The sequence below is a fragment of the Apteryx rowi genome, unplaced genomic scaffold (genome assembly GCF_003343035.1).
Source record: "Apteryx rowi isolate R43461 unplaced genomic scaffold, aptRow1 scaffold_0, whole genome shotgun sequence".
In the NCBI taxonomy this organism is placed as follows: domain Eukaryota; kingdom Metazoa; phylum Chordata; class Aves; order Apterygiformes; family Apterygidae; genus Apteryx; species Apteryx rowi.
In genome coordinates, this window is record NW_020447195.1 from 8,625,036 (window position 1) to 8,633,777 (window position 8,742).

Genomic DNA, 8,742 nt, shown 5'->3' on the forward strand with positions numbered 1-8,742 from the left:
GCCATTCTCCGAATGAGCCGCGACGGCCTCGGCCGCCCGGGCGGGGTGGTGCGGAGCGCGGCGCGGCCGGCAGCTCGCCCGCTCATTGGCCGCGGCGCGCCGGGATGCAAATGAGCCAGGCCGCGGCCCGGCGCTCATTGGCTCGGCTGCTCCTCATGGGTAGTCCCGCCCCCTCCTCGCCGGCCGGCGGGGCTCGGAGGTGTCCTAGAGCCGGCGGGGGCGCAGCGCCTGCATCGGCCCCGCGCGGCTCTGTGGTGCCACCAGCGGGCGGGCCGGGCTGCCCCTGCCCCTGCCCCTGCCCCTGCCCCTGCCCCTGCCCGGCGGCCGGGCAGCCCGCCCCGGCTGTCCCCCTCCGGTCACGCACCTCCTCTGTCCCTCTCCCCGGCACAGTCACGCAGGCAGCCCCTTCCTCTCGTAGCTATGCCCCTGCCACCGCCACACACCTGTGTCCCCTCACAAACACCCACTGCATCCCCTCACGAACACCCATCGTGTCCCCACACAAACACCCACCGTGTTCCCTCACAAACACCCACATGTCCCCACAAACACCTACCATGTCCCCTCACAAACATCCATTGCGTCCCCTCACAAACACCTGTCCCCTCACAAACACCTGCTGTGTCCCCCCACACACCCGTGTCCCCACACAAACACCCACCTCTTCTCCATACAGACACCCACCGCATCCCCACACAAGCACCCACCGCATCCCCACACAAACACCCACCACGTCTCCTCACAAACACTCGCTGCATCCCCTCACTGCGTCCCCACACAAACACCCACCACGTCCCCACACAAGCACCCATTATGTCCCCTCACGAACACCCACCACATCCCCTCACGAACACCCACCGTGTCCCCTCACGAACACCCACCACGTCCCCTCACAAACACTCACTGCATCCCCACACAAACACCCACCACGTTCCCTCGTGAACACCCACCATGTTCCCTCACAAACCTTCACCGCATCCCCTCATGAACACCCACTGCGTCCCCACACAAGCACCCATTATGTCCCCTCACGAACACCCATCACGTCCCCTCACAAACACCCACCGTGTCCCCACACAGCAGACACCGGCAGCCTCATGCTCCCAAGGTCTCCTGGCTTTCCTGCAAGCAGGGCAGACACGTCTGCTGAAATGAGCAGCACGCATTTGTGCACGTCAGACAATTTCCGTAAAACCAGATAAGGACAGTTATTCTTATCCCAGTCCAGCAGCCTGGGACCCGAGCTCCCGTTGCGCCCCGCAGGCCGCTCCGATTCGGTGGTGGGGCTGGGTTTGGACACCAACCTGGTGGCTCTGGGAGCGCGGGTACCTGTGGGCTGCGCTGAGACTCACCTGCAGCACCCAAAACCGGCATAGAAGGATAAGTCTCCACGCGTCCTGGTTGCTGAGGGAAAGCGGACAGAGCACAGGGCTAAGTGTGGGCTGTATATGGAAAAGGCGGACTCGGAGAGGACTCAGTGGGGATCTGGGAGAACATAAACTTAGCATTATCTCCACAAAGTGACTCAAGGCGTATCTGCACAGCATGCCGCTTCTCAGACTCAGATGTTTATACTGCCCAGTATAAACATACCCCTCAGGCACTTAAACCGATGCCTCCCACATCCCAGGGCGATGCTCTGACCACTTGCCAAATCAGAAAACGATGCCGTCTCTCCACTGCGCTCTGAGGACTCGGATGTGAGCATCCATGTGGCTGGGCCTCGTGGAGGAGGTCAGAGAGCTTTGCTAGGAGTGAAGAAGCCTCCAGTGCATTGAGCATCAGGCTGTGGGTGCTGTGTGTGTATGTTGCAGGAAACTAATGGAGCTGTACTCTTTAGAAACAAAAAAAAATGGGTCTTACAGACCCTCAGTGCTTCCTACCTTACATGCTCTAGGTGGATTTTGCCCATAGACATGAACACCCCAAAACAAATTTGCCATTAAAGAGGGACTAGCGAGATATTTGCAGTTCAGCAGTTGCTAGTGTATTTGCAACACCGGACCCTTACAATGGTAATTTCTTTTGCCAGTTAGGATCCCATTTTTAAAGAAGCAATATGAGAATGACTGCAATTGTTTGCAGTTTACACCAGGAGTCAAGCTGATGTCTAATGATATGACCTGAAATGTGGGCACTAAATAACAGGTAGATTTTCAAAATGTCTTATAAAACATTATATAGTTGCTAAGCCTTTTTATACAGCTGTTTCACAAGATCCATTTTTTTGCATACTGTTCTAAGTAGGACATCAACACTTGTGTTATGGTATTCATAGTATTTAATAATAATAATAGGGATAGGATAGGAAACATAAGACAATGTTTTCTGTAGGATTTCATTATCTATTAAGCTATTAAAATAATACAGTGCAGTATAAACTCTCCCCTTAAAATCCCAGGAACATCCTCAGTATATTGTGATATTCAGTATAGGTCAGATTTTGAGCCTAAATTATTTGGCAGAATCATCTCATATCACACCTGCAGAAAAAAAATAATTTGGGATAAAAAAGAATTAAAATCCTTCTTGCTGGCAAGCTCATCAAAGAAGCCATGGGATAAATGGGCATGGAAACTTAGCAAGGCTTTCTCCAAAGAGTTCTCCAGAACCCAAGATTTGAATTAAAAAATAATTTTCATTCTTTCCTTGCAAAAACAGCTGTAGGATGTAAATTGTCCCACTGAGTCAGCACAGGATGAAACAGAAAGAAGCCAGCCTCCATAGCTATCTTAGTGGGTTGCTAACTTCAAAGCTGAATTCAGAGGTTTGAACGTTGCTGCAGTTAACGCTTTAATGCTGGGGAGCTTTCATCTACATCTGACAAGCAAACTGGTTCACAGCGAATGAATACAGCAGGCATATTGCTCTGTTTCAAGGAATCTGCTGCTAAAACAGATGGGTATAACGTCAGCAGCCTTTCCACAAATTACAGCAACGGGGTACAACCAGAGCGACCTTTTCTCCCTGACCTTCTCCTGCCCTAAGGGAATCACCATATTGTTGGGAGAGAGGGAGACGGAGCTCTGTTTTGACTGAATATGATAGTAATTCACAGCACAGTGAGGCTATTTTGGCAAAGGGCTTGACTTGTCACAGTGTTGCTGCACAGTAGCTTCAAGTTCTGGGCTGAGGCATGCCTGAATCTTAACTGCTGCAAACCCTCCAAGATAAATATTAAGGCAGGCCGTTTTGCACTTGCAGCAGCATTATGGCACAAATGTAAAGCATTGTTTTGAATATCTAATCCCTAACTCTCTCATTTGGGTCCTGGACTAAAAGCTCTACCTTATAGGAAACATTGGACTGCCTGGATATAGGTTTGAGCAGTCAAAGCATTGCTGGAATAAGGAGCTGCTATGGATGGGGCCAAACCTACAAGCCTTCATTCCAACATGATGAGGGGAATACCAAAGTCACTGCGAGTTTTCTTCATTCAAGAACTGCAGGATTTGGTCTAAGCATCTGATATGAGACAGCATTTAAACTACCTATGTGGGCTGGGTGTTATAATTTTGCAAAATCATGGCCCAAAACCAAGCAAAGATAAACAGGTCATGAATATATTTAGGCTGGGAATCAGAGGAACAGTGTTCCAGTTGGAGGAACTGCTAGTACTAAGATGAAGTGTGAGAAATTTCTGTACAAGTTTTTCCAGTAGAAGTGTAGTGTGGACCTGGTGATCCAACAGGCCTTTTCTAGTCTAGCATTATCATTGTTATATATATCACACTCTGGTGTCTTTTTTTACCAACTCCTCTCTTCTTTTGCCATCTGTCTCAGGAAAAGGGAAATGGAGAGAAAAATGCTGCTTTTGTCCCAAAGCCCAAACACACTGTAGCTTGTTAAAAAACCTGAAATATTTCTCTCAGCAGTTGTGGAAATATCCTCTGGTTTCCTGCGGGTACAGCAGCACTCCTTTCATCCATAAATCTCAGGCATCAGCATTGCTGTTATTGGAACCTGCAGAGCAGTCCCGGCTGAGGCTGTTAGCACAGGTGACAGTCTCTCCCAGCTTTTCCATTCACACCAAACCTGTGTCTCAGAGATGAAAAGCACAGTTTCTGGAAGCTCTCTGTGCTTCTTGAAACAAATTTTTTCCTTAAATTGGCATGCCCAGGATGGCCATCATTCTTTGGAGCTAATCTTCACAATCACTGGGTCCATCTGTGGCACCCAAAGGCCACCACATTTGGGGCTATGCATTCTCCTGAGCATGTCCATGTGCTCCTACTTAGTATGTCTCAGAAATTTGCCGGGGTGATATCATTCCCTACATGTGTTAGACATCCCACAAATTTTCCTAACTGCATTTCACATGCATTTTGGAGCACTTCCTCTGCTCTCTGCTTGCACATTCATCTCCCTCAACTCTCCTCCTGCATCCCAAACCTGCAGGCTGGGTTTGATTCAAGTTGGCCTCACCAACACATTAACTACGTGACATGCAACGTTTTTAATATGACTACAGTCAGTTCCAGTTGGGACTCCTGGTTTCTCTTGTCACCTATTGGAGCAGAATGGACATTTCCCCTGGATTCCTAATAGATGTGCATTCATCCATGCCGAGTTACGTAATCCTCTTCTGTCACTGCAGATTTCCAGTTAAAGCATAATAACATGCTGAGCCCCAGGAGGAAAACGTTACCAACAGACCTCTGTGCTGATAACTGTGTGCCTTGGAAAATGAGTCAGGCTTTCCTGCGTGACATTAAGTATTTAAAATATACGGGACTGATTGATTTAATTGTATAGCTCTACACTAGGGAGGGCTGTGTGCTCACTTCATGAAAAATGTATGTGATGTTTACATGAGGATTTGTGAATGAATGACTCAAACCATCTCTCCTGAAGAGAGGGCTGCAGTACATGGCATTACTATAGACCAATAACATGCTGGTGACCAGTAACTGGGCTGGTGATCAGCACTTATAGCAGCAGATTTGGTAAGAGCAGGGAGTGCAGCACAGCCCTGCTAGAGCTGGGAATTCTGGAAGGGTGGATGACAGTGTTCAAGGGAGAGCGCCAACCGTGATGCCCAAGGGATACAGGAGGATCATGCACTTACTTTGGCTCAAAAATTCTTACAAGAAACTTTGCACCAGATAATGGACAGCATCATAGGAACTCCCAAATCCTCTTCCTTCCGAAAACTATTACTGCATGCTGCCCTCAATCACCAGACCTGCTAAATCTATCCATTATCTCTCAGTCTCTCACAATCCATCTATAATCCTTTCAAAGGTTTAAGATCTTGGCCTTATGCTTTGTTATGAACACACTTGAATCCTCCCTGTCAAATGTCCTACAGCCCCCTCTGACCTCCTAATTGTGTACTGCAGAACTGCATGTAAAGGCTGTCTAGACGTGTCACTGCCCTTTTCACATATGCAGGGTGCATCTGCCCTTGGGAAGGACCTACACAAAATGTCCATCCTACTTAAATACCCCAAATGTGACTTAACGCAAGACTTCAGTAGTGCCTGGAATGAGCTTTTCTACAGTGAACCGATGAATGGAGCTGTGTTTCCAAACCCGTCACTATAAATGGGCATTACTTACCGATCAGATCTCATTTAAACTCATTTGGCTCATCAGATCTCTTCTCTCACTACAGAGAGGGTGGTGATCAGCCTGGTGAAAAGGGCATGGGTTGAGACATGAGGGAAATGCAACAGAGCTTTGTTAAACATCTGATGGTATAGAAAGTTTCCCTGAGTCGAGCAGTAATTCCTTCAAATTAACGCTAACATTTCAACACTGAGGTTAAAATCACAAAGCTAGATTAGCAATCTCATAAACATATCATCTTCACAGTATTTACAGCTATAGAGGTAATAACACTGCAGAAGACTGTAAGGGAAGGAGGAGAATCTGATATGCGCTTCTCTATTTCTGCTGCTTTAGTTCCTGCTTTTCAGTCACCCGCGTCACCAACACAGTTCCCTTTTGCTTCTAGCTAGTTCGACTTCCTGGATTCCTGCTACAGCGCAGCAACATCTCAGTTACAAGTGCAACAGAGGAACCTTTGTGTGGTGGCAATTTTTTTTCCAGGATGGAGATTTATATCAATGTCTGAATTTGCACAAATTTACTTCTTACCAAATTTCACTGATAAAGTGTAGAGAGTAGCTGGAAACAGTTTACTGCTGAGTGTAGTGGGAGTTTCATGCACAGTAAAGACTAAGGGTATTTGGTATACATTCCCAAGGTTTGCAAGCTGAGAGCAATGATACATGCTGAAAGAATGATTCAACGTATACAAATGCTTAAGGATCAGCAAGCAAAGACTCAGGATGGTTTGTTATTGGGACTGTTTTGCATAACAATGCAGGAGCCAGCCATTGCTATTTTTGATGGAATAAAAGTGAGCAGGCCCCTAAATACTTGCACAGTTGTTCCTTCCAGTTTGTGGAATTTCAGATCCAGTCCCTGAGCTGACAGGGACCCATTCCTCTGGGAAACCAGTTCATCGTCCCAGTCATCCTACCTACGTTTCTTTACTGATGACATCAAAGCTATAATTTGTCTAAACAAAATAAACAAGAGCTGCCAGCCTTCCAGAAGGACTGATCTGTTCATGGGACAGCTTCTATTCTGCTTTAGTGCTCTATAGACTTACACACTATATTAAGGGTGATTATAGTGGCTTTGGGGGAAGATCGCTGTGTAAAACAGTCCTTGTGCTGAACAGAAATGTAGCAAAAAAAAAAAAAAGTTTAATTCCCCAAAGAGTCAGCAGCTCCTTGCATATCTCAGATTATTTCCTTACAGCAGAACAGTGCAATCTCAGGCTGTTTGTGCAAGTAACACCATCAAATCAAAACATGCATTTACCTGTCAAGAATTACATTAACAAGAGATTGTCAGGCATAATTACAAGAATTAAAGGACTTCACCCTTGTTTCTGCAGCTAATGCAGAGCATGGGGGGAGCAATAACAGCATGCTATGGGTTGGATATGAGCAGAATTTATGGGGCTGGATAAAGTGCAGTGCATAAACTTATATTTCACTTCAGCAGCTTGTTCAGAGAAGCACTTTGCTCAGCTCTTACAAAACTATTTTTTGTTTTTATAGTTATGGGATTGTCCTAACTGTGAAATATGTGTCCCTGCCAGGCCCCTCAAACACATACTGCACAAAGATACAAGGGCATTGGCTGATGATGCCTGTTGGAACAAGACAAGAAACAACATAAAAGATGATAAAAGAAAAGCCCAGTAAATGAAGGTGAATTTTGTGGTAGTCTTGTGCAATGAGAGGAAAAAATCTCTTTGTGGAAAAAAAAAAGAAAAAAAGAAATTGAAGACTTTGTTATCGTTGGCAGGAGTTTTGCACATTTTGCTTATCAAGCGATCATCGTAGGGAGGGGATTATTTTATAGTTGCATAAAAGTTCTATCCCTCCTTATATTCTTCTGATCTCAGGCTGTCTCCCTGCAGCGAGGGGGCCTCTCTACAGGATTATATTTGCATTTTCTTCTCTTGATTGCATCTTATTAAAAGACAGACTTACTCAGTCCACCATGCATACTCACTGCTGCTCTGGGTATTAGGTATTACTGCCCCCTGCAAGTCAGTCCGTGCCAGTGATAGATGTAATGCTGACTGCCCAGGACCAAAAGGGGAAGGAATCTGAGTTGTGGCCCAGGTCCGGTTTCCAGGGCTATGATCCGATGAGCACTTTAAGCTGGGATGAATCAGCACTGCAACTGTCCCTTTGCCGGTGCCCTGGCTGCTTGGCCCTTCCTCCTGCCAGCACAGCTCGTGTGTGCTGTGTCCAGATCAGAGCACTGCTGGGGCTACAGAATAAAAGATCTTGCTGATCTCTTACTCCAGGAATTAAACCTTTCGAGACGGTCTCGGGGAGCCCAGCAGGGTGGTTCCCCCCTGCCCTTTGGACTAGCCTGGCATTGAATCTGGAGTTTGAACTTGAGCAAGCTGAGGAGCCTGGTACTCTGGACCTGAATGTTAAATCTGGCCGTTATTGCACCTGATCTTGGGTATGGAGCGCTGTGTGTCCCCAGCCTTGCTTGTGGGTATTACCCGGGACGGCTGGTGCCCAGGAGAAGCTGTGCCGGCCGGGGGACTGGCCACCGCTCACGGTGCTGTGAGGGCCTCCGGCTCCCTTCTGTGCTGCTGGGATAAATGGGAATGAGAAACCTGGGACTTACCCTGCCCGCGCGGGGCCAGCCCAGGTGAGGGGTGGCCGTCCCGTGCTCCCGGGGCACAGACGCGTCCGCCCGCTTGCCTGGGGACAATTCCCCACTGACCCTGTGGGGGCTGATGAACCCCACGGAGGGTGACAGACCCCATGGAAGGTGACAGACCCCACTGAGGGTGATGGACCCCCACGGAGGGTGACAGACGCTGCAGGGGGTGACGGATGCCCATGGAGGGTGACAGACCCTGCAGAGGGTGACAGACCCCACCGGGGTGATGGATCCCCATGGAGGGTGACAGACCCCACAGGGGGTGATGGATCCCCATGGAGGGTGACAGACTCTGCAGGGGGTGACAGACCCCACGGAGGGTGACAGACCCCACCGGGGGTGCCTGCACACAGGACAATCGGTGGCAGCTGGGTTGCGAAGCCCTGTGAGATGTTGTGGCCGGGGGCTGCTGTAGCCTCAACGCATGTTGGCAGGCCGAGGTAACGCTAACACACACACACACACACACACACACACACACACACACTCACCCCCCCCCAGACACCCCCAGTCCCCACTCACACGCGC